Here is a 27,612-nt window from a genome sequence, read left to right on the forward strand (position 1 = left end):
AGATCATGACCTGAGCCAAAATCAAACCAAGAGTCGGGTGCTCAACTGTCTGTACCACCTGAGCTCTCCAAGCATCTGACTCTTGATCTCAACTCATGTCTTATCTCAGGGTTTTGAGTTCAAGCACTGTGTTGGGTTCCATGCTGGGCATGGAGCTTACTTTATTTTTTTATTTCTTTGGAGCTTGCTTTTAAAAAATGTGTTAAATAATAAGTAAATTTAAGCAAACAATGACTGTAGAAAACAATAATGATCAATTTGTGAGGTTAAAAAGTAAAAATGAAATGTAGGACAAGAATACTATATAAGTTGGAAAGCTGTTACTGGAGTTAGTGTTCTATGGTTACACGGTTCTAGTGTAGAAGTAGTAATGATATGGTTACCTAGTGTAAGAGAAGGATAAAGTTATTAATTGTGGGCTTGATAAAGTAAAAAGGCACGTTTAAATTACTAGAGTAATCACTGAAAGAACAGAAATAAAATATACAATGTCTAAATTAGAAGAAGGAAAAATGGAAATAAAATACTTAACCTAAGTCAAAAAAGGAGAAACAAAAAGGAACATGAAAGAAAAATAAAAAGCACAAATAATATGGTAGAAATAAATCTAAATATACCAGCAATATGAATTAAAATGTCAATTTAAAGATTGTTAAACTGGATTAAAAAAAAAAAACAAAAACGACTGTGTGATGTTTACAAGGCCTTACAAAACCATGTGGATGTAGAAAAATTGAAAGTGAAGGGACTCGGGAGGCCTGGGTGGCTCAGCGGTTGAGCGTCGGCCTTCGCTCTGGGGATCGAAATCGAGTCCTGCGTGGGGCTCCCTGAGGGGGGCCTGCTTCTCCCTCTGTCTGTGTCTCTGCCTCTGTGTGTGTGTGTGTCTCATGAATAAATAAATAAATCTTAAAAAAAAAAAAAAGCCAGAAAAAAAGTGAAGAGATTCAAAATGAAACTCTCTGCAAATTGTAACTAAAAGGAGTAAGTGCCACCCTTGTGTTGGAGTCACAGACGCTCATGCTACTGATACTCTTCTATTTTGCACTCTACAAACATGTGTAATGAAAACAACAAAGTGTATCGGAGTCTGCAAGTCTTCTATCAGGCTTGGTTAAGCTGGAAGGTAAGAAAGAAAAAAAAAAAGAATTCAACCTACAGGACTTTTTTTTTTTTTTTAAGGTTTTATTTATTTATTCATGAGAGACATGGAGAGAGAGAAAGGCAGAGACACAGGCAGAGGGAGAAGCAGGCTCCCTGCAGGGAGCCCAGTGCGGGACTCGATCCCAGGACCCTGGGATCCCGCCCTGAGCCGAAGGCAGGTGCTCAAGGTCTGAGCCCCCCGGGGGCCCCTCAGCCGCGGGTCTTATAACCTGTTTGGAAGTGGAGGTGCTTTCTAACTGAGCAAATACGCCTTGCTGAGTGGGACGGCCTTCAGGACCCAGCGTGACCACAGGGTTAGTGTTTGGGATCCCTACAATCTCTCGATCCCTGGACTTCCCGGGAACCAACCGGCGCACTTTGGGGTCAGAAACTTGGAATAATTCAAGTCCTAGCTCTACCACTAACCAGCCAGTGCTAGGTTGGCCGGAGGCACTTTCCTCCAGGAAGATGCATCAAACCTGACGCCGTCCTGCTGGGAGATCGCGCTCGCCTGGCTCTTTACAGGTAAAGGAAAGGGAGACAGAAAAGCCGAAACCCTCGCCCAGTGCATCCGCCTCCAGGTCTGCTTGTGTCCCTATCCTGTGTCCTCTTAGCCGCCCTGCGCCTTCGGGCTGGCCAGGTAACACCGTCGTCCCCCTGTGCCCCTATAAGGGTTGTGCGAATGTGGTCCAGAGCAAGACACCGCGCAGGGAGGGCTTTGGCTGCTCGGCCGGCGGGGCCTGCGCACACCCATCTGTTGTTTACGGAGGCCCAGGGCGCCGAGCGCCCCCGGGGAGCAGGGTCTGCCTCCTGCAGTGCGCCTGTTTCGAAGAAGTTTCCTGTCCTGCCCCTCACCACCCACTCGCTTCTGTCTGCTGTCTCTTCTGCTGGCCCTTTTCCCATAGCAGTTCATGTTTGCCCTGCAAGTGCCAGAGCATTCATCTTTTCTGCCTTGAATGATGTGCCCATTTGCATATCATGCAAACAGCCCAGCTGCTGGAGTCCCAGTTAGTAAATAACGGTCGCAGTGTTTGTACCGATTTCCCCCGGGGGCTTCTGGAACCTGCTTGTCCAACCGCCAGGGAGAAAACCGCATCTCGCTGAGTTGGAACCTCTGCGCCTGTCTCCTGACCTGAATGATCGCTTCGTGCTGCAAATGCACACGTAACCCTCTCCCTGTAGACGTGCGCTCCGGAGGGTGACGGCCGAAGGAGGCTGGTGGATGGCCAGCAATGCTCACTCACTCTTACATTCATCTTGTCTAGTTCCATTTATTGATCTCTGCATTTTGAATATGTTTTCTCCGTATACCTTCACTCCTTAAAAACCATTTAATGAACACCAATAAAAAATAAATTTATTAAAAAAAAACATTTAATGAAAAACTCAAGTATTTAACATATTCCACAAACAGCTGCTTTCAGACGTAATCAGTTATGCTCTTTATGAACATCGTTATACAAGTTTTATAAGATCTTAAGTAGAGAAATGGCAATGAGCGAAGAACCGAACTGTAAACTGCAACAGACTGCAAGGATTCGAACATCATAAATCTATTTTTTCTTCATTTTTCCCCATTCTTTTTCATTATTAAAGTCGTTTTCCTTTTTTCTTCCTAGGAGTACAATTTACACAGCAAACCCAGAGTCAGAGTTAGCTCTTCTGGAGCAGCTGAGGCTGCAGATGCAGAAGGAAGATACACCCCCTTTTATAGTTGCACTTTGTCTATCACAATGTAACTGCTCCGTTTATTGGCACTGAACCAATCAAATAGATTTTATTTTCTGTGACCCCAATCAGTACTCTTTAAGTGATGTTTATATTGACTCCTATTTTTGTAATATTTTGCAATTTTTTTTGTCAGAAGCTGAGTAAGATCTAGTGTTTCTTAATATTTATATGTATACATATATATAAATGCATGACTATTTCTATAGCATTTCAGGTCATGCCTGCTTTAAAAAAAAAAATTCATGGGCAGCCCCAGTGATGCAGCGGTTTAGCGCCTCCTGATGCCTGGGGTGTGATCCCGGAGAGCCAAGATCAAGTCCCACATTGGGCTCCCTGCATGGAGCCTGCTTCTCCCTCTGCCTGTGTCTCTGCCTTTCTCTCGCTCTCTCTGTGTCTCTCATGAATAAAAAAATAAAATAAATAAATAAATAAATAAATAAATAAATAAATAAATAAATCAAATCTTAAAAAAAATTTCATTTAACCAGCTGCTAAAAATCTGATTATTGGTCATACAGGGTCAGCCTAAGTGAAGCCCTGATAAAAAATAGTCAGTGGTCAGCTTGCAGCAGCTGCTGAATCCCTAATGAAAATATCTAAAGCTTAACAGTCTAATGAAAATATCTAATTATTTTACACTTTAATGTTTTGGTTTGCACGAGTGTCATTGCACCAGAACGATTTTGCCAAGAACTGTTTTGAATTCTAAGACCTGAAACATAGGGATGTTAGGCAGAAAGAAGCAAAGTTACATCATAAAACTATATGACGTTTCTTCCAGCCATTCAATTCGCTGTTTAACGCTTACAGCGTCTCTACCCTGGTCCCTGTGGAGCACGGTGAGGCAGATTGGCTGCCTCCGCCCAGCATGCCGCCTAGCTAACACCTCTGAGAAACGTCCTAACAGGATGCACATACCAGCCAACAAACCCATAAGTGCAAAAAAAAAAAAAAAATACCTTTTTTCTTTTTTTTTTGTTTATAACAACTCAGTTTCTGACTTCACTCTAATGTTGTGTGTACTCCTCCATCAGCTCTTTCACTGAAGCTCACTCTCATGATATTCTCATCAAGTTTAATGGCTTTACATACTACCCATTCATTGGCAGATCCCAGACACATCTCTGCATCCGGACTGCTCCCCTGAGTTTCAGACCTGTGTGTTCAAACTGTCTCCAAGTCTCCACTTAGATGATTAGCATCTCCCAGCAAATGAGTGCAGAACAGAACCCCTGCTCTTCCCTTCCAAATCCACTTGCCCTGCAGTCTTCCTTCATCTCAGCTAATGGCAACCCCATTTGTAGTAGTTCAAGATGGAAATCTCCATGTCATTCTCTCACCCCATATCTGATATATATTTTTAAAAATTTTATTTATTTTAAATTTATATTCAGCCAACAGATAAATACATCATTAGTTTCAGATGTAGAGTTCAATAATTCGTCTGTTGCATATAACCCTGTATCTGATCTGTCAGCAAATTCTCTTGGTCCGTTTCCAGAAGACACCCAAACGTTCAGCCACTTCTCACCCACCTCCATAGCCACCATCTTGTAAAATTACCATCATTTTTTATCTGGCTTTATTGCAAATAACCTTGTAATTAGTTTCTCTGCTTTTGCTATCCTTCCTCAACTCCTTACCTCCCATCCTCTCACCTCCCTTCCTCCCACCAACCACTGACTCCCCGCACCCCAGCAAGTCTATTCTCAAAGCAGAGTTAATATAACAGTATAAGTCAAATCATATTACTTCTCCACTCAAAATCTTCAACTCCTCCATTAAAATGGGGTGCTTCCCCATTCATTGAGTAAAAACCAAAACATCTTTCTAATGGCCAAGAAAATTGCCCCCTGCCCTTCTGATCTAATCTTGCTTTGCCACACTGGCCCGGCAATTCTCTGAACACCCAAGGCACCTTCTACCTCAGGAACTTTGCACTTCCAATGCTCTTTTCCAGAAATTCTCTTTCCTCAGATAGTCACATTGCTAGCTCCTTTGTTTCCTTCAGAGGTTCACTCCAAAAGTCATTTTCTCAGTGGAATTTTCTCTAGAAACTCTAACTGGAATTTCGACTCCCACTTTTCATATCATTCTTCCTTAATTTTTTTCTCCTTAGCACTTATCACTAACATCTTAAATATTTTACTTATCTTGTTTATAATCCATCTCCCTTATTAGAGTAGCCTCCAGGAAGGTAGTGATTTTAGTTTGTTTTATTTACTACTCTGTTTCTATTGCCTTGAACAGTGTCCAGTAATAGTTGGTAATATACATATATATAAATTTAATGTATAAATATATTATATTAAAATATAAAATAGTATGTTATATATTAATATGTCATATTAATATATATGTTATTTATTATATATGAATGCATATTATATATTAATATGGTATATTAATATATAAAATATATGTCATATTAATATATATTATATATTTTATTAAGGTATAATTGATATATGACAGTACATTTATTTTGGATGTACTGCATAATGATTCAATATTTGTATGTATTGCAAAATGATGGTATTCAATAAATATTAGTGGAAGGAAAGAATGCACAGATTGTGAGTAATTGATCACATTCTTATTGTAACATTGACCACTTCAGCTACTTAAATGTGGATCTCCCTCTCATTAACCGGTTGCATCAAGCAGTGTCTCATCTACCCTTACCCTATTTTACTTTCATCCTTCTGGATGACATCACATATTGACTTTCCTGTGACTATAGAATCCTGTCTTCAACAACTGGCAAGATGATGGTGAGTGACAAGTCTCTAGGGCCATTCAGAGCAAATCTATCCACTCCTTCACATTCCTAGGTTCTATCTGAAGCAGCAGAGAGAAGGAACAGGAACTATCAGGCATGGAACTCACTATCAGGCAACAACTCAGTCATCTCATTATTGTTCTAAAGGCAACATCGATATTTCTGTTGTTCCAGATTTTTTAGCAGAACCATCTGAATCTTGTCTGTTTCAGTCATACATTCTTAGGCACAAGAGAGTGGTTTTTAACACTTAAGGGTTGCAGGCTATTTCCATTAATTTTGTCCTGAATTCTTTGCAACTATCATTAATTTTTTTAAAGGGGGGACCTAATTTTGAAGCCAGACAACTTTAGCTTGGTACCTAACTTTGTAAATAACATTTTATTGAAACACACACAAAATAAAATAAGATACAACACAATACAACAAAATAAAAGAAGACAAAAGATGGAGGTTCTTTTCAGGAAGGAGATTTACTTTAAAACATCATGGCCTACTTTTAGAACTCTACCCTAAAGAAATAATGACTAAAGATCCATGAATGGGGATACTAACCACAATTATATTTATCATAGTGAAAATTAAAAAGCTCATTGTTTATAAGTAAATGTTAAATGGAATCTTTTACAGCAATTGAAATGCAATTTTGCAGAACTTGTTGTGGTAGAGTGTTTAGTGTTTAGATTTCTTGAAATTTGATTTATCTCCTGGGAATGATAAGGAAAGGAGAACACATCTTAACAGGCTTATGAACTGCAAGTGCTTTGAGAAAAAAGGCAAAATAATAACCTTTAATTGGCCAGAAAGACCTCATCATGAGAATGATTTTGTTCCCAATTTTATTTAACATTGTTCTTCTATATAAGAGAGCAGTTGGTTTATTAATAAGATCTCCACCTGGAAGAAAAAAAATCTTGGACATGAAGGACCCAATAAGAAGCCCCCTTTCTAATATATGGATCAGAGAGGAAGGTGGACGTAACCTTACAAGTTGGCACCAGTATATTTATTGTCTAAACTGGGACACTCCTGTAAGTGAAAGAAGGCATTATTATTAACAATATATGCCAGAACAACACATATATTCTGGGAAGGGACAGGCAAACTGGCACGCATGGTCACCTCCTTAGAGACTGATTTTGCCCATAGAATCCCTGGAGAGTACCTGGAATCTGGCTTCAAGGGACACAACTCACATTATCTCTGGCCCATTCCAAACTGATGGGGAACATCTGAATCACTAGGGAATTCTCCCTTGTGGCCAGGGCCAGGACATTTAGGAGAGCTGGGTCATTGGAAGCGTTTCCTTCCTTGTTCAGTGCACTGAATTATCCAGTTTTATACAATTTCTGCGTATGATCCTCATTAGCTGAGAAAGTTGAGAGAATTTGGTTAAACTCTTTTCCTTTGTTCAGAAATCACCTGAGTATTCTTGTACATGCTTATGAAATCACTGTTTCTCAAACTTGCCTGAAAATAAAAATTATGTAGTAGGGGGTAGCTGTTAAAAATACCAATTCTTGGTATCCACCTCAAACTTAGTGAATTTGTTCTCTTATGCAGAATTCTGAAAGGCCTATATTTTAAACAAGCTCTTCAGATTATTCTATTCAATAGGCAAGTTTGAGAAATGCTATTTTATATAATGTTAAGTTTTAAGAAGTAGTATGAAGATTATATTCTCAAGTACGAGATATATATTTTCATACATATATAGATGGATATAGATGGATCAGAAGGAAATACAATAAAGAGGTTAATGTTAAAAGAGTGATAACCTCCAAGATAAGGACTTATGTTCTACTCACTTGCCTGTATTTTCTTCGTGTATGGTGAGTTATGATCAAACATAAAAAAGCATTATTTTAATATTATTGAGCCATTTCATGTATATACTTAGAAGCCTACCTAATTCTTTTTCCTTTGTATATGAGAAAATACTCTGAAATGTACATACTAAGGTTGTTTCTCTGAGGTTTCTCCACCTCGGGGAACTTCATGCAGCCATGTAGGTTGAGTGCTACACAAGGCCAGGGGTGTCCTTTGAGCTAGGTTCTATTAAATGGTGCCTCCTAGCGTTGTGCAATGTACACTTCTGCCCCAGTGCCTGAAAAGTCATTTACCTTGGATTAATTCTTGATTTAGAGATTATATGTAGAAAGGCAGGGTGATTTGTCAAGGCTTTTGCATATAAATAAGTAGCTAAAGCTACTTCTATAGGAGGAATTAGTGAAGATAGCACTAATGTGAATGAATCTGGATAATCTTACAGGGAAAATTCTTTTACAGTGGGTTTCAAGTTGAAACATCTTGGCTATCTTAATATTAGAATTGGCTAAAGCCATAGGTTGCTGTAAACCATAATCTCGAGAGCCCCAGGGCCTAGAGAGGAGATGAAGTTGATTTGAAAAAAGTACCTCAAACCTCGTTATTTACCTATTTTAAGTAAACCTGACATCACACATGAGGCTCAAACTCATGACCCTACAATCCAGAGTTGTATATTCTACTGACTGAACCAGCCAGGTGCCTCTCAAGCCTCATCATGTAAATTGCTACCGTGTTTACCACAAGCCTTTCCTTCTCCTGGATATATCATGTGGTTTTGGTTTTGTCCATGTAAGCATATGTAGTTTAAATATTTGAAATGAGAAGATGGGAATTTATTCATTTTTTCAAGTAACCAAGAAATACAGAGAGACGTTAAACTCTGTACGGAAAACAAAAGTGCATCTGGCTTGGCTTGAACCCTGCTACAAAGGAGTTGACAATATAGGGGAAAAATAAGGCTTGTAATTAACCAATTAAAATGCAAAGAAGAAAATAATAAGTGCCATATTAGGGAGCACTCAATTGAGGAAGAGCTTTACCTACAGCTTTGGACAGGTGTACTGGGAATTAGGGAAACCTTTCTGAAGGAGAGTCATTGCAACAGATTCTTGAAGAATTGATGATGGAGTTTGACGACTTTGGTCATTTAGAAACATGGAAGGAACCATACATCCGGTGCAGGCCATGAATAAAGGCCCAGAGGTGGGGCAATCTGAAGGATGACATAAACAGCTCTGCTGGTAGAAGGGAAGGGCAGCTGCACTGGGTGGCCGAAGCTGAGCTAGCAGGTTCAGGTGATTTGGCACAGCAGCGAAGAAGCCAATGCTGAAGCACTAATTCCTCCATGGAAAGGTCAATGTTGCTCTGCATATGCTCTCAAAAAGGGATCCAGCTAAATCCAGAAAGCAGGTATTATGATCAGAGCTCAGCTGCTTATCTAGCCTCCTAGAAGGTAAAGCCCCATTACCTTCTTAGTCATGAGAAGTGAAGGCCAAGCAAATGTGACATGAAGTGACCAAACAAGACTGTGTTGCACAAGGTTATTTTATTTTTTACATATAGTTGGTAATGTTATGATTGAAAAAGAATATATTGTTGATTTGGGCCATTGGCTATGACATAGAGATGCCTTTTACACAGAATCCTCCTTTGTGGTGTATTTGCTATGAAAATATCTTATATGCCTAACAAAGAAAGGTTTTTTTACTTTGTCTTTCTTATATCTCCAAAGAGCAAGATGATTTGAATCCAGCATGCATAGACATTTGTATTGTTGTTGGTGGTGGTGTGATAAGTTTTATTGTGTCAATTTATTCATCTTTATAGTGGGCAAATGGGATATGGAAGGAATACAGATTATGGAATATGGAAAGACTTAGAATATATTCTATATTCTATATATGGAATATGGAAGGAATTAGAATATGGAAGGAATATAGAAGAATTAATGAGGTATGAGTAGATAATGATTAATTGATTTTAAATCTGAAGGATAGAGGCCTCTGAGGACATCAACTTTGGGGGTCTTAATGGAAAAAAAAATAAAGAAAGAGACTTTCAGTTGTTTGGTCATCTGGCAAAGAGGTACCAGAAATAGCTGAATATCACCCTGGTCCCAGAACTGAAAGACAGCATCCTGATTTAACCTCAATAACCCTTTACCCACTGACCCTTTTGTTTTACCACGCTGAGCACCATTCTTTCCTCCGTACACTAGTCATTATGTTTTACTTCACAGCATTAATAAGAAGATAAAATAAGTATAGTCTAAAAATAAAAGTGCTCTATAATGCAAACTAGTAATAATAATTATTGGTATAATCTGTGGAATATCTAATACATGTTGGGAATTGTGCTGGAAGCTTTAAGCTATCTTAAATCTTCAAAATATCTTTTAAAGGTAGGTATTATCTCTGTTACAGAAAACAAAAAGGTTTAGGGAGCTTAAGTGACTTATCTAAGGTCACGAAGCTTGGGTTATGGCTACAGGATTTATACCCAGGACTGTGAATGTCCAAGACTTTGCTCTTTGCCATTTGAACTGTTTTTGATTTATTTTCTGGGTTTCATTAATTTTTAAAGCTCTCCTTGGAAATGAACTAATAATAATAATAATAATAATATTTTTTGACTGCTCATTATGTAATGTGCCAGGCACTGTTCTACACACTTAACAAGTAAAAACACATTTAACCTTTAAAACTCTATGATGTAGTTTATATTATTACTTCTATTTTATAGATGAGAAAATTCAGGCCAAGAAAGGTTAACTAACTTGTCTAAGCTAGTAAGTAGCTGAGCCAAAATTTAAACTCAGGTAGTCAGCGGTGATGAAGTTATTTAGAAGGTACACTATTGCAAGGCAGCAAGAGACTTCCTGACTTTTCATTGATTATAATGCCTGATGTAAAGTTTTCCTAGCAGGTACAATTTACACAGAGATTAAAGTATAATATGCATTTATGTTCAAAAGTTGTGTTTATGTTGCAAGTATGTTTCTGTCTTGGATCTATTTTTGTCTATCATGAAATGAAGTTCAAGAAGTCATGTCTATGAGTGTTGGTATACGTTTAGCTCTGTAAAAACTACTCTCTTGAAGATCAGTAGACATTTATAGTTACAGAAATGGCAAACTGATAGAACATCCCCTTTTTATTTTCAACTTGGAAAGCTGTACAAATAAGTTTTTTGCCTTATTAATTTTCCAAAAGAGTTTAAGGTTAGATGGCTTGTTGAAACAAATCTTTTTAGCAAGATTAATTTTAAAGTTCGACATTATGAGTATCAAATTAAGCTGTCAGCCTGCGAAATGATACGGAGAGAGATGCGTTACAACCATCCCCTCCCCCACCCTCTGCAGAAACTGGTAAGGATGAACAGGAATACCAGAGGCCAGGAATCACATTTTAGTAATTCTTTTCTAGTTATGTCAGATTTCTAGCATGCTATTAGAGACACATGTGTCATCCTCACCATCAACCAACATATCATTGCTGTTTCAAACTGTTACTAGAGCTGTTGACACAGAATATTGTGTCTGTCGACAGCTCCAATTAGCTGGCGTGTCTGACTGGTGACAGCATGGTCTACTTTTGTTTATGGGGACGGTGGGAGCTGTATCTCCGTCTCCCAACCTCCAGTGGCAGACAGATGGATAGAGCTATATAATCATCAACGGAAGCGTGTGATAGTCTGTCTTCACAAACCATCATGCCGAGCAGAACCAACGGCCTTTTGTCTGCTTTTAGAAATGACTGCAAGATCCCTCCCATCTGTCAAGTCATGAGGGTGAATATATACAAAATGCATCATATATATGTACATGTAGATCACAATGGATTGGGATGTTGAGGGGAAAATAAATAAAAGTCGATGTGATATTTAATTTGTATCACATCAGCACGGAAGATGTTTTTGCCTCTGCACTAAGTTTATAAAATGTCTTTCTGTGAAATGATTTAAAAATAAGCCAATCATTGTTTTATTATTATTTACATTATACCAGTTAGGATTGTTAAATGACATTTTGTAATATATTACATTCTCTACCATGAATGGCTTTTCTTTTGACATGTGGGAAAATCATTGGCCTGGAATTTCCTATATGTCATCTTCTCCGCTAGTTCTCAACCTCTCCTCATTGAGAGACATGTGAGAGATGATGTTCATGCAGAATAAACCCACCTTATGAAGCATATCTGGATGCGTGCAGGGTATATGGCTCAGAATTCCACTCTTTCCAACAGAAGAAGAGGAATGAAAAACAGATGATTGAGAAGGATGCCATTATAGGGCAAGTCTGGAATTTATTTTACCTAAAAATGTAAACCATTTTTAAACTTTATTAGTTTTATTGTTAGATATGATTCATAAGCAGCTATTATGTGACTGGAAACCACTGACCTAGTTTGTCAGCTCATCTCTTGTCCTCAGTTAATGGTAACTCACCCCTCAGGTTTCAGCTCAAATGTCATTTCCCTGAGAAAACCTTGCCAGGATGCCCATGATACATATTCACAACACTCTACTCTTTCCCTTCTTAGCACTTACTGCAGTTGGTAACATCATCTGTGTAATTATTTGATTAACTTCTGCCTCTGCGTCGAGTTCCATGAAGGCAGAGAGCAGGTCAGTGTTGCTCATCAATGAATCTCTGATGTCCAGCACGGTGCCTAGTACCCACCTGGGGCCCAGTATAGATGTGGTGTTCAGGTGGACTCATACTACAACTTTTCAGATAAGAGAAGTACTACTCTTCTGGTCTTCTAAGACTACAACTGCCTGTAAAGCAGTTACATGTCAGCCTAGAACTAAATGAGGTAAATGGTGATGGTGGGGTGGACCAGGTTGTGCCTTAGGCAGAGGGAGTAACATCATGAAGCTTCTGAAAGCCCGGTACCATGCATGGAAGAATGGGAGGAGACGTCTAAGGAGAGTAAGACTGAGAGAAAGGCCTTCAAACAAAAGATCACCTGTAGTAATCAGAGGCCAAGGTGAAACTCTGGCTTGGAAAACTTGAAGAGAAGATTTATTCTCACCTTCTATTCATGGGTAGTAAATATATCAGTATCAGTCCTATCCGCACCGTATCCCAGCAAACATGAGGACGAGACTCATGAAACCTGGTTTGATAGTGATATCCCACATATCAAGTAGATAAGCGGCATGAATGAGAAATAACCATTTGCCGTTTTATGTGACTGACATTTGGGGTTGATTGTTATGACAGCATAACTGGGCCCATTCTGACTGAGGTGGAAATCTTGACATTATGCCAAGTGATCTGCGTATACCTATATGTCAATTTATATGATGAACATAAACCATGTTTTTAATCTACTGCTCTGTACCCAACAAGTTGGCTGCCCTTTAGTAGAAACTTGAAACCTTTTTTTGAATTCATGTTTGGAATTTGAATATCAGTGTTTACTCAACTGATAGCTCATTGAGGGCCAAGCCATGTCTTATACATTTTTGTAACTCCCACTGAGCCCTACACACTTAACACAGTAAGCATGACTGTTGAGTGAATGAATGGATTGCCCCTTCAATACTTCTTTTCCTGACTGAAGCTTCTCAATTTCATTTTTATGCACAGGTTCCACATCCCAGCACTTGCAACCCAAAATTGTAGGCCTATAACGGATTGTAGTATGAATACCTATAAGCAACAGCCTTGCATTTCTGAGGTAAGTAAGGAATTTTCTGACCCTTGGATTTAGTTTTGTTTCCTTTGCTTAGCCAGGCAGTGGTGGCCCATTTTTTCTGCAATTCTTAATTTCATGGACTTTGGATCTTGGAAGAGACATTTTAAAACTCTGTTTAGTTTATTTAGCTTTCTCTTTCCAAGACATTTTCACATTTCTTTTTCATTTGCGTCTCCCTGGAAACCCTAGGAAAAGTAGTTAAGGTATGTTTATCCCCCATTTGATGCATGGGTAAAGTAAGGTTCAGAGGGGTCACCCAAGTAGCAATTGGGATATGTACCATTGAGTCCTTGGCAGAAAGTTTTATTGTGCTAAAGTCAGGAAATCAGATAAATACCTTACTGTGCTTTATCACCACTTTGATTTTCCAAGAGGTAGAGGTTATTGCTACTCTGAACTGATTTCTCATTAGTGAGGTTATGCTTGTGAAGGAGATGGTGATTATGGGAGAAGATGTGTACATTTTTCAGACTTAAAAATGGTTGAAAGAGGGGAAATTAAGCACAAATATGTTCTTTAGGCATTCAGAATGCCTTTTCCTCCCCATATCAAAGAAATGTCTCTCAAGAAATAGCATCCTTCTATGGACAGAGACTTTAAAAGGGAACATAGCTCAAAGGAGATAGGGGGTCTGAAAAATGTAATTCTGATCATATATTCATGAATAATCCCCATGTGAATAAAGGTAGGCACATCTAAGGAAGCTTTTGTGACTGTCAAGGGGGCTCTCTGATGAGCTGATATTTAAAAGGACTCAGAGGAGAGATGGAAGAAGGGAAGCACAAAGATGGGTAAGACTGGCCGAGCAGTGCCTGAGAGTAAGAGGAATAGACCATAGGCTGCTCAGCTACAGGTGACCTTGGACAGGCCAGTCTTTGCTTGTGTGGGCCTTGTAGCAGACATTTTTTCTTCCAGGTTTAAGATTTAAGATTCCCAAACACTAAACATCCAAAAGCGTGATCCTAAACAGAGTTATTTAAGTGAGAGCAGCCCAGGATGAGTGGAAGCTGATAAAAAAAATGCCAAACACTATAGAGTTGCTTTCAAGCAAGGGAAATGAGAGAGAGAGAGAGAGAGAGAGAGAGAGAGAGAGAGAGAGAGAGCTATAAAAGTGAAGGTGGATGGCATGGGTAAGCATGTCCTATAAACTGTGGGGAACAGAATTTGAGGAGGCCTGGTTCTGATCAGTGTTAGGCCCCTTCCTTGGGGAATCTTTTGCTTTGTTACCAGGAATCACTTCTATTTGCCCATGGACTGATCTAACAGGAAGAATAATCTTTAAACTGAGAGGGCAGAACAAACAATGCAAGGAGGAAATGGAGTGAAGGCAGATGAAGAGAGAGAGTATCAAGTGCCCTTAATGAGAAAACGTTCTATGATCGCAAAAGCAGCATCCCAAGATGCTGAGACACCTGAAAGATATGATCAAAGGACCAGTCTTGCTGCTTCTAAGAAACCACAGAGAACAGAAGAGTCAGAAGACTGAAGGATAAACACCATCCCAGGTTTCTAAAGAGATAGAAGGATAAAGCGTGTGTCTGATGAATACAATATTGTTCTCTAGCAAAAATAGGATACATTTTTCAATTAGAGAGTTTGTGAGCACATTGTGATAAAAGCAGCACACATGAAGAGTCAACATGACTCTCTAAGAAGAAATCCTGGTTATTAAACACACACACACACACACACACACACACACAGACACACACAGACAACAGTCCTAGACTGGTAGTTACAAGCAGAACTATAGCCTACAAAGATGTCCTCATTCTCATTCCTGAACCTGTAAATAAGTTAGGTTTACATGGCAAGGAGGATTTAAGGTTGTAGTTGTTAATCAACTGAATTTGAATGCGGAGATTGCCGTGGTTTATCTGGAAGGGCCCAATGTAATCACAAAGCTCCCTAAATGTGGAAGACGGAGGCAGAAGAGTCAATGTCAGAGTGATGCCTTGAATGAAGGACTCCACTAGCCGTTGCACCTTTGGAAATAGAAGAGTTCCATGAGCCAAGGAATGCTAACAGCTGGAAAAGGCAAACCCCCCCAACAATTCTCTAGAACCCACAGAAGGAACACAGTCCTGCAGACACCTTGATTTTACCTCAGTGCGACCCGTTTTAGACTTCTGATCTCTAGAACTGTAAAATAATAAATTTGTGCTGTTTGAAGCCACTGAATTGGCAGCAATCTGTTTACAGGAGTAACAAGAATTTAACGCAGGAGGTACAGAGAGTGTCTTGACTCCACAAAGTCTCTGAGAGATTTTCTTACAAACCTGATGGGAAAATTGATTAGTAATATTGTTTAGATGAATTTCCAATTTCTTGAGCAATCATTTCATGTCACCCTGACAGAGATTGCCCTGCATCCTGCCACAGGACTCTGCCCTGGGTTCATTCAGTTATTCAGTCACTTAATAAATATCTGCTGAGCATATTTTTTGTCACAGGCACTGTTGTAAGAACTGAGACTTCAGCAGAGAACGAGAAAACAAGGTCCCTACACTCAGAGTTTACATTTCAATGGAACAAACAGACAAAAAACAATTTCTAGTAGTGATGTGTACTTTGAAGGAAAGTCAAGCTGACTATGAGAATTAAAAGAAAGCAGAGGATGCCTTTTTCTTTTCTTTCTTTTTCCTTTTGGATAGAATGGTCAGGAAATGAGTCTTTGGGGTGATATTTGAGCAGACAACTGAAAGCCATGAGAAGGTCTGATGAAAGAACGTTTTTAGGAGAGAGGAGCAGACAGTGCAAAGACCCTGATAGGAGAAAGAGCTTATCATGTTCTGAAGACAGCGAGAAGGTCAGAGGGGCCAAAATTAAACAAGCAAGAAGGAGAGTAATAGGAGATAAGATAGTAGAGGAAGTAGATCATACAGTGTTTGAGCAGTGGTTACCCATGAGGCATGGTTGGTCTCCATCTTTGATTCTCAACCTCAGAGCTATGACAAGAGAGAAGAAAGCATATTGCTTTGAATCTGGTCGCTTCTTCGTCTGCGGCCACTGTTGCTAGGGTTTGGTACCTCTTACTCTAATACTGCTCACGCTCCTCTCTCTGACCTGAGAGGTAAAGGACACAGAATAATTTACTCCTCTGTAGCATAAATTTAGTTAAGATTCATTTGGCTGTATCACTTCTAAAACCTCTTTAATCTTTACGGTTGTATGATCATGTAATTAGCTCTCCCACAGGACCACATTGCTACTGGTCTATAGCATCTCATGGGTGACAGCAATATCCACTCTTCTTTTCTCTAAAGGTTACCCTGGGGATAGATTGCAATGAAATGTCTGAGAGTTTATTACAAGGATTAGAGCTCCACAAATGTAAGTTGCTATTGTTAATAAATGATATTTTTTTTGTTTCTTATTCACTCTTTATAAACCATGGTCATTTTGAGTTCTTACCTAATACTCTCAATGGACACCCTTCTACTTAATAACACTATGAACCCAAATAAAATTTGAATAATCAAAGGAATAACAGTAAATGATTCTAGGGAAATTCCCACTGAATACCATGTACTGTTTCTTTTTCTTTGTATATTGATTGTGGGTCCATTGACACTCCAACCTCAACCTTCTAAGTGGTTGGAATTGGTGTAATAACTAGGCAAACTAAGATACATGATAGTGTGGTGACTGAAAGTGTAGACTTTGGGGTTGAGTCTCAGCTCTTTCATTTCCTAAGTGTATAAACTTGAGCAAGTAACTTCACTGCTTTGTGCCTCAGCTTTCTCATCTGTAAAATGGTACTAATATATGAATCAATTTATGTAGAGCACTTAAAGCAGCACTTGGCACAGAGAAAACACTCAACATAAGCTATTATTTATTAGCTATATTAATTACTTAATCCTGCATAACAGTATTATCACAAACTTAGTGCTTAAAACAATACATTCGTTATTTCATGGTTTCAGTGAATCAGGAGTCCAGGCTTAACTGGCTTAGCTAGGTCTTTTGCTTCAGGAGATCACAGGCTGGAATCAAGGTATTTGCTGGGGCTGCAAATTCATCTTGACTGAGGAAGCATCTGCTTCCACACTTGTAAGATTATTTGAAGCATTCTGTTCCTTGCACGTTGTTGGACTGCGGACCGCAATTTCTTTCTGGCTTAACAGATGAATGTCATACTCATCTCCGTGCTACATGAATCTCTCCATATAGAAGCTCACAGCATGGCAGCTTGCTTCTTCAAAACTAGCAAGGGAGAAAGAATCACATACAAGCAATCACATATCTCCTGTCACCTCTACCACATTCCATCGGCGAAAAGTGAGTCACAGATCCTGCTCACTCTCAAGGAGAGGGAACCACACAAGGGCATGAATACTAGGATCATGGGGGCTATAATAGAGTGTGTCTGCGATGTCTATTTTCTCAATTCCCTAATAAATGTACTTCAGAGAGAGGAGACATATCATATGTGCAACTGTTCCCTTATGAAGTACTGAAAACTTGATCCAACTACTTCATTGAAATTGTGGTTATTAAAGGTGGTAAAATACCTTGCTAGACTTTTGTCCCATTAGATCATAAAAGCAATAGGCTTTCTGTTGATACCAGTGTAGCTGAAATATTAGTCAAATATTTGCTTTTGCCATATATTATAAATGATATAAATTCATGATGAGCGATTCCTAAATACCCTCCCCAACTAAGGAGTTCATAGTTCTGTTGTTACCTTACAAACGAACTGAATTAAAACAAACTCATTCGGTTGTAAAAATTTGGTGTTTTATTTTATATATATAGTAGGTAAATGAACAGAGAAATAAAGGCTCAGATTTAGAGAAAATTAACTTTTTTTTAAAAAAAATTATTTTACTGAAAAATTCTCATCTTTTTAGTAAAGAGTAAATCTCTTCCTGAGTGTAGAGTTTTTGATAATTTGTTCTTCAAGACTATGTGCTGTCTTCTTGTGATTCTTGCTTTGTCTTCCAGACATTTGCAAGCCACCTACTTCATGATGTGCCCTGCTTGCCTCTTCATCATGATCTCATGCCACTCTCCTCCTTTCTCATGATGCTCTAGCCACATTGGCCTTCTTTCTGTGTCTCACACTCACCAAGATTTTCTGCCTCGAGGTCTTTTCAGTGCTATTTCCTTTTCATGGAAAATGCCTCCCCAAATTGCTCACATGACGAGTTCCTTCTCAGTATTCAGACCTCAGCCCCAACATCCTCAGAGAGGCCTTTCTGGAGTTCTCAGGCTAAAGTTCCCTTTTGTCCTGCCACAAAGCCATCTATCACAGGAGTTCTTGAGCTTTGCTGTGCATCAAATTCCCTGGAGAACTTGTTAAAAACACAGATTGCTATGTCAGAGTTTCTGAGTCAGTGGAGCCCAACAACTTACATTTCTAACAAGTTCCCAGCTGAAGGGCCAAGGGCCACACTTGGAGAGCCACTGATCTATCACATCCTATTTTGTCTTTTTCATTGCACTCATCACTTATTTTCTCAGTATTTATTTACTTATTTATTAGACATTAGGTCCTATGAACATTAAGGACTATTTAACAAGTTATTAAAACAGTGTCTAGCTGCCTGGTATATAGTTTCTATTTGATGAAAATAATAAGTAGATTGATATATGGAAGAAAATTCTACTAGAAGGCATATTGGTTTTGGGAACTAAATTGGAGAATCCATTTCTATTTGTGGTTTCACAAGTAGATATTAAAGATTGCTAAGAAAAATATATTTTAAGCTTGAAAATACAATAATTAAAAAGAAACTATTTGTGAATCTATCCACATATAGCACTAGGTTGCCCTAAAAATTATATGAGGGTTCGGGACAAGTGTAACGTTAAACAGGTTAATTTTATAAGAGGTATGTATTAGTGAAAACATTTCAATAAAAATCTTAAGCTCAATGTATTTTAAACAGGGTAAGTTTTAATTTTATCTGGAAAATATATTTTCCTCTCATTTTATGCTTTTTTCTCTTTCCTGTCTCATAAGAATAAGAAGAATTGTGTTTTTGCCCTGGCTGTAGATTGATATATCTGTTCTTCTATCCCCAGAGTGTTTCAGTCACTTTCTTTCCTTTCATTATAACTGTGACATCTTTGTTAGCATACATTCATCATCAATTACCTGCGACACCTGTGGATATCATATGCAGAATGTAAATCTTTTTAAATGAAGAGTCTAATTAGAGTTGGTATAAGCTAATTATGAGACATATCTTGCAAAAAGGATAAGCCAGGAAAATATACAATAAAATAATTTTATTTTAAAATATTTAATATTACATATTATTATATTATATTAACACACAAATACACAGACACACAGTCTCAAAGTCACTGTGAAATTGATTTCCACCGAAGGGTGTGTTATGAGGTTGTGTACAAATATCATCAAAGAAGTGAAGATCTCGCAGTTATCCCCCTGATTTTAACCCTGACTGATCAGATCATAAATTCTGTCACCTGAGTTGACTATGGTGACCAGGTGAACCTGATCTGATACCTTCCAGATCTCACTTCCAACTTATATTGAAAAGATATTGCTGTTGAGCAAAATGCAAATATTTATGCTCAGGTCTAAGCAATTTCAGCAAATAGCCAATGCTTACAGCCTTCTTCATCTCTGAATGAATAGCTTTTGATTAATTGTATTGTAAAGCAAAGTCACAAAATCTTGGGTGTTATAGTTAGAAATGGCTCTAGAGATTATTATTTTTTAAAGCTTCTCCTTTAAGAGATAAGGATATTGACACATAGATAAGTAAAGTGATTTTCCCCAAGGTCACACAGGAAGTTAATGGCTGAACTAGGACCATACTCATGTCTCTGCAGTGCTCTTTGCCTCTGGCACACTTTTCTCCCACTGTTCACATTCCATTTACTGTTAGGTGACTTAGAGAAAACCTACTTGATCTAAGCTACCACAAGTTTTAAACAATGTGAAAAATTAACTTATAATTATATACATATATGTAATATTGCCATAATTTCATATTTCCATTTAAATTGTATCAGAGCTTGATATGGACTGAATTGGGTGTCTCCCTCCCCCAGCCCTGCTAAACTTCTATGTGCAAGCTCTAAGCCCCAGTGTGACTATATTTGGAAATAGGGATTTTAACGAGGTTATTAAGGTTAAATGAGGTCCTAAGGGTGGAGGCCTTAATCCAAGAGGACTGGTGTCCTTATAAGATGAGGAAGAGATACCAGCAATACACATACATGGAGGAAAGGCCATGGTGAGGACTTTGCAAGAAGGCAGCCATCTGAAAGCCAAGGAGAGAGGTCTCAGAAGAAACCAAACCTACTTCTAGAAAAAATAAATTTTTGTTGTCTAAGCCACCCAGTTGGTGGTTCTTTCTTATTGCAGCCCTAACAGATGAATACAGGGCTGGCTCAAAGTCAAGTGTTACTCCTAGACAGAGCTTTGGAACTGAGCCCAATTCCACTCCTCCCTCCACCCCCCCCCCCCGCCTTGTTTCTGTTCTTACACTAGAAATAAAGCTACCACATCTTGCCCATAGCTGTATTGTTCCCTTGGTAAACAACTAGGTCTCTTTAAAAATTCTTTCTGAACCAGAAATGTGATTCTATTTGGCTGCACTCACATATCGCACATTAAGTTCCTGCCACCAGGGCAGGAAGGCTTTGCCCAGAAGCTCACCTCTTGGGACTAGTTGCTTCTTCCTCTATTTTCTCTCCCTAGTTTCCTCCACAGTGCAGTCATCTTCCCAGTCACATTTAAGAGGAATAGAAGGTAAGAACAGATAAAGAATGTTTATCAAGGAGAAGGAATAGAGGTAAGAACAGATAAAGAATGTTTATCAAGGAATAAAAGGTAAGAGGAATAGAAGGTAAGAACAGATAAAGAATGTTTATCAAGGAGAAATTGTAATTGTGGGTGAAAATAAGTGAGCAGAACTCTACTCCAAGTCTGGTTTGGAAGATGACCATTGATTTTGGAGATTTGGTGAGAAGAATATTGGATTTGTAACATTATTACATCCTTATCATCATGCACACAGCTCATACCTTAATTTCATGAGTGAGTCACCAGAATAAATGTGTTAGGAGAAAGTTTTGAGATGGGGCATCAGCTGGCTGCAGCCTTCCCTTTTGTCTCTGAGTAAAAAGAAACGTTATAATGACTGAAGCTGCTTTGAGTTAGAGTCTCCATGTGATTCTGGTTCCCTTTTTCCTGCCCCATGATGCCCAGCCCTTTGGACTGGCCTTTGGTGTTCCTCTGCTTGTCTGTCCCACCCGGCTCACCCAGACTGACATCACAGGCCTTCTCAGCACTAGTTCCACCCTTCGGGCTCACCCTTGCTCATCTTCTTCCCAGAAAAATCTCCTTCTTACCTAAATTCTGCCAGTTTTCAAGGACTCACCTTAAGTTCCCCTGCCTCTAAGAAACCCACAAAGATACTTAATCATCTCAATCTTGCTTTTTCCAAATTGCATTGCAATTTGTCATTACCACATGATTAGTTTCTTAGTATAGACTCTTTGACCCATAAATTGTCTGTTTTTAACTCTATGCAATACTAGTGGCTACATAGTGTCAACCCTGCATAGAAGAAAAAATTATGGGTTTTAGAAATAGATCTGGGTTAAAATCTCAGATCTGCCATTCATGAGCTGAATGACTTGCGTAAGTTACTTAGCCTTTCTAAGTCCTAATGGCTTTGTCTGTAAACAAGGGTAATAATAACTAGTGTTTCTAGTGTTTTTGTAAGAATTAAGTTAAATGAGAACATGTAAATGCATGCTTCCTCCATGAATATTAGTCCTCTTTTCTCCACAGTTAATAACGTTGACAGTTATTTAGACTTATTCAATTTATAAAGCACTTTTCATATATATTCTATCAGTTAAGAGCTCTTTCCTTTGTGGGATGATTCTAAGACTCTCTGTGGATGGGAATTAAGTTATCGATGTTTTCCATACTGGAAAGCTAGAAGCATACAGGAAACATTGTATGTTCAGTCAGTTCCAAGCACAAGGCACGCGGAGATCTCTATCACCCTCTACAGAAGAGAGGAGGAAGCTAACAGCAGAAGGGAGCTAGAGAAACTTGTGGGCTCTAACACTGGTTCTCTTGTCCATTTATCCAATACATAGTGTGCACAAAGTCACCATTTGATCAAGGGCCAATACCATAGCAGGTGTAATCTAGTGGGTGGCAATCAGAAATTAGAATCTTAAGAACAGCAAAGTCATTTCTGTGACAATACACTTTCAGGACATCAGTCTACTTCAGATAGATGCCATGAAGAAAAGACACAAATAACAGAGACATTGGGACCATCTCCCAGAAATGGAGAAAGGGAATCATCTCAACCCCAGTCAAGGGCTCCAGAATCCAGAGTAGAGTCCAATTTCCAAGATAATAGAAGCTGAAGTTATGGCCAAGCTGATGAAGATCAGAAGAGCCTAGAAACCCAGATGTGTGCCCAGGGTCTTGGTAGGCGAAACAGACAGCAGATTCATGGTAACAGGACTAATTTCAGGTCTCACCAGCTGGTCACCTGGGCCCTGTTCTCTTCTTTCTGCTTGCAGTCCTTTGAAAACAGTTGACCACCTGGTAAGCTTGGCTTAAAGTGCCAGCCAAGGTAATAGGCAACAGCCCTTGATTCAGGAATATACCAGACATCTCTCTCACTGATCCTTTTGTTCTCCCTGTCTCTACATGCCTTATAGCTCCGACTCTGTATACTTATTTCTCGTCCATCTTTGGAAAACTCATTTAAACTGCCTTTTCAGGCTTAACCCCCTCACATGCATACACATCCAAACATGACTTTTGACCCTGCATACACTCATTTAATTTAAAACAGTGTCTGCCGTTCTTGGAAAAGGTGTCTGCAGCATTTGCTTCCAGCCCTGGCCATGGTGCCCTCACTCTTTAATTATAGCCAGCCTCTTGGACAGAGCAAGACTTGCCCTATTCTGGTTTGGCCCAGGGACCAGACAGGGGATGGGATGGGGTCTGGCTGAGCATGCTGTAAAGAACCTCAGTAACTCCAGCTGGAAGAGCCAGGGCAAGGTCACAAGTGACAGACACAGAAAAAGCCGTCTTGATTCTTTTGTTGGGAGACAACCATGAACTTAGGAATAATTCTGCCCTTGAGAATGGGGAGATTTAATTTTCAACTTCAGGCTCTTGCCTTGGCTAGCTTCGTTAGGAGCTAAAATAAACCATCTGCTTAACTTCCTATGCCCACTTGCTTGCTGGAAGAATTGTTTGTCTACCCTCCCACCTGGCTAAAGCTCATAGAGGAAAGAAATAATGATGCCCAGAGGCTTTTCCCCAGTGTCTCTTAAAAGCATCATGAGATTTCTGTATCTAGAAATGCATTTCCTGTCTTATTCCTTAGTCATTTTTGAAAGACTTTTCAGCATTTTCATTGGCTTTATTTTCCATTCAGAAAAATGGAGATGGTTTCCTCAGTACCACAGTATAATCAAAAGATACTTTTCCAATTACCTTGATCCCAAATTTATAGCATAACTGAGTGGTATATATATCCTCATAGATAAGAAGACATTCAAAGTAATAGCTCCGCACTAAAACACATAAAGAATTACACCCTTCTGATCTGTAAACTGTAAACAGCTACACATATGCTTTGTGGAATGCTAACCACATTGCCATTTCAAAGAGAGTATGACTATTTCAACTGTCCCAAGTTTTTAATTTCACAAATTTTATATAAAGGTGAGGGCTTTTAAATAGTACAGCTGGAGGAGCACAAGGAAAATGGCTTTTCAGGACAAACACCTTCAGTGGCTCTCCATGGTGTAAAAATCAAAATTTCCTCATCACATAATATCTTTGCCAGTTTTCCCACAAGGTAACTTCCTGACTTTATCCTCTCCTCTCTCCTCTAAGTGATTTTGTATCAACATAACACACCAACCTCACAGAAAGAAAAGTGCCCTCCCTGCCCCAAATCACACATTTAAGAGTAGTAGTTCATTGCCTTGTTAATGAAATCTTAACATATCTATACAAACTAGATAAACTTCACTCTGACCAAGAGTTGCATCTGAGTGAGAAGTTCTGGCATGGAGTACAGTCTAAGATGTTCTGCACTGCGGGGAGGTCTTGCCCTGAAGCAGAAGGGCAGCTATGTATGAAACCCTGCAAAAAATACTTTCATTTTCACAGAGAAAAATCTATGAACATCACTTTCTAGAATTCTCACAGAATTCTATGAAAGCAGAATATAGTTCAGCTTTTTCTGCCATCAACCTCCCTTCCCCCCACCACCTCCAAGATCCAAACTCAGAAGTAATATACACAAAAGTGTTTAATGCATTTTTAAGGCCCTGATAATACTAGGTTCTTGGAGTCTGAGTTCCTCTGAGGGTACAATCACAAGTGTGTATGTATCTGCATGTTGGCGTGTGTGCGTGTGTGCGTGCGTGTGTGGGTATGTGTCTGAACTGGAGTGAATGTGTGCATGTTTGGATGGCCGGTGGGTACATTTTCATGCATTTGGCTCTACCCTCATGGTCTGTATAAGCCATATTGCCTGCTGTTGCTAATCTTGGGACCTGCCCTAATTCTTGGAGTTATTGCCCCATTTTTCATTGTAGGATAACAAGTATCTTGACTGTAATCTATTAATTGAATAATTGAATAAACTTGTTTCCCTCCAGTGTGAGCATATTGTTTGCACACAGTGTCATCCTGGGCCCTCCAGCTATGGAAGGCCTGCCAGATATGTTTATTAAACCCCCTGTGCTTGGAAAGAACACAGAAAACTGTCATCTAGAGCAATACAAAAGTGCCTATCTCAGCTGGAGATCTTGCTGTTATGAATAAAGGAAGAGTTTGTGGTACAGTTTTGAGATGTAAAGAGAAAAAGCTTCCCCATGGTGCAAATGTGTTGTAACCCTCAGGCGAGAAAAAAATATTGAATTGTTGCTGGCAGTACAATGTAATCATTGAGTTAGTGGCAGCTATGTTTCTAAGCTTCTTAAGGTAAAAATCATATTAATTTGGCCTTCTCCAAAGGACATTCCAGGTTGTTAAATGGAACTGTTGAAACATTTTTCGCTAATGAACCTAGCCAATGAACAGCCACTTCCACTTAAGTCAAATACTGGACAAGTTGGCAGAGAGAGAGAGAGAGAGAGAAAAAGAGAGAGAGGAAGTGCAACAGTGGAAGCTGTCTTTTGTTAACTTTAGGCTACACTGCCTTAGGATATGTTTTCCAGACTCCTGAGGTTCAGGCATTTGACCCAGGTGGTAACCAAGTGAGCAGCATGATGGAAACCACAGTGATGTACTCAGAAAAGCAAGTGAGTCAAAACTTGGCCTCTTTCTTTAGAAGGACAGAACTCATGGTGCACCTCCTGGGATGATGGGCATGAGGCCAGGAGCTTTCCAAGATACTATCTTCTAGACAAAAAAAACCCACTCAGCTCCTGAAAATGATGGCTTTTGCCCTTCAATTTGATTCCTTAAGTCATTTATGAGTCACTTAGACCTCACCCTTGAATGGCATCACTCATGCAAGGCCAGGAAAAAAGCCAGGTGTGCTCTGGGATCCAAACTGAGATTTGAGGTTCTCTTGTGGCAGGCAGATATCATTCCACGTGATACAGAAACCTATATTCTTGTGGTAGGGGTCCTCCATGAAGTGTCACTGGAAAAAAATCTGTGTTTCCCATAGCAAACAGGCTACAGGAGCCTACTAGGTTCACTTGGTGTGCTAGTCTCTTGGATACTGAGAGGATAATTTTCTTGACAACCAGGTCAAACTCTTTGTAGGTTCCTCCTCCTTACTTTACTGTGTGGGATCAGGGTAATGCACTCAACAGAGGGGATTAGTAGCTAAGGAAGTGAAACTGAGGACCCCTTGACTGTTTATGCTTCAGTATAATGTACTAATTGATTCAGAGAGGCAGTGTAGTGTAGCGAAAAGAGTCGAATCTAAAGCAACACTGAACTAGGTTTATATTCCTTAGACTTGTAGACACGGGCCAGCCACTTAACCTCTCTGAGCCTCAATTTCAAAATCTACTGACTGAGTTTAAAAGTGCATAATTTTTGAGAATTAGATATGTCTGTAAAGAGAATAGAATTATATCTGGCAAACAGCAGAACCAATGACTTTAGCTATTGCTGTTTTTTTTTTTTAATCGATGAAATAAAAAGTACCTAAAAGACCCAAAAGAGTAAATCCAGATTGCAAGGGTCTTTACAATGCAAGGAGTCTCACAGGCATGTATTCTGGGGAGTCTAAGAGGTTCTGCCTCGGTTTGGAGCAATTGGAACCTTGTTTTTAAAGCTCCTTCTGCAGTCTGGCATGCTGCTGGTACTTAACCTGAGCATGAGTCAGCAGGAGGACTATTCAACAGATCTTGAGCCTCAAAGCCAGGCAGGAATCCCATGCTTGTATACCAGAGTTTTCTGTGGCCTTTGATGTGAGGCTACTCATTTGTTGATATATATGAGAGAAAGAGAGAGAGAGAGAGATAGATAGAGCGCTTAGTGATAAGTTTTTAAAAGTGCTTTCAAAATACAAAGTCTTTAACACTGATATTGGACTAGATGGTTAGTGGTTTTATTAAGGATGTGCCCCATATATTTAGGATACTTCTCTGGGCAGGAAAAAGGAAATATTCAGAGTTCTAAGATATGACAGGAGAAAGTGAGAATAGCAATGGAGTAAAATACCCATTTGTGAAATTAGCTTCTTCAGAAGTCCAGAAAACTGGATTTCTACACTCAACCAATTTTCCAAAAGGGAGACAGAAGCTCTCCAGGACTTGCGAGAGATGCAATACTTTGGTGTTTCAGCTCTATATGATACATTCTAAGAAGGTAGCACCCTGAATAACATAAGCTGACTGTCCATCATGTGGCAGACCATTTAGAGACATTGCCTATTTATTGATCTCAATGACCCTGCAGGGAGGTAGAAGAACATTTTTATTTTAACGATGGACAAACTGTGTTTCAGAGAGTTGAAATCATCTGGTCACTTTCACACAGCTCCTGATGTTTGACTCCAAATTATGACCTTTCCTTAACATCATACTGCTTCTAATAGAACACAAAGGCAAGTATTTTTCCTCTTTACATCTTGGTTGGAGCTTCCCAGCATGCTTTGCAGCATGAAATGTAACAATAGTCCACCCTCAAGGGAACAAAAGCTGGGATAACTGTGTTACGTACCTTGGTATTATTTGCGTGGCCAAATAAAGCTATCTTGCTACAGATGTAACCTTCGATAATTTATTGATGTAAAAGTGGCCTCAGGTACCAGGTTTTTGGCAGCTGTTACACTGTCAGAGTACACTGTAGAACATGGCATCCATGAATATTTTATGCGGAGAAGAAATGGAAAAATACACCTTTCAATATATCAGTTCCCAGCCCTGATCTTCGTTACTGAAATATGAATCGCACCCCATCTCTGA

At 39.2% G+C, this 27,612-nt stretch overlaps 2 long non-coding RNA genes across 2 annotated transcripts in view; both read left to right on the forward strand.

Annotated features, from left to right (window-relative positions):
• The window catches only part of LOC112662715 (uncharacterized), a 630,650-nt gene that overhangs the window by 136,741 nt on the left and 466,297 nt on the right, over window positions 1-27,612 (forward strand). The gene's annotated exons all lie outside the window — the stretch shown is intronic.
• Window positions 1,235-27,252, forward strand: LOC112662752 (uncharacterized). Its single transcript, XR_003138799.3, has 5 exons — window positions 1,235-1,665; window positions 13,083-13,173; window positions 16,458-16,524; window positions 20,882-20,932; window positions 27,153-27,252. It is a non-coding gene; the product is annotated as an uncharacterized LOC112662752 (long non-coding RNA).

Source organism: Canis lupus, chromosome 34 (genome assembly GCF_003254725.2).
Source record: "Canis lupus dingo isolate Sandy chromosome 34, ASM325472v2, whole genome shotgun sequence".
NCBI classification, from domain to species: Eukaryota; Metazoa; Chordata; class Mammalia; order Carnivora; family Canidae; genus Canis; species Canis lupus.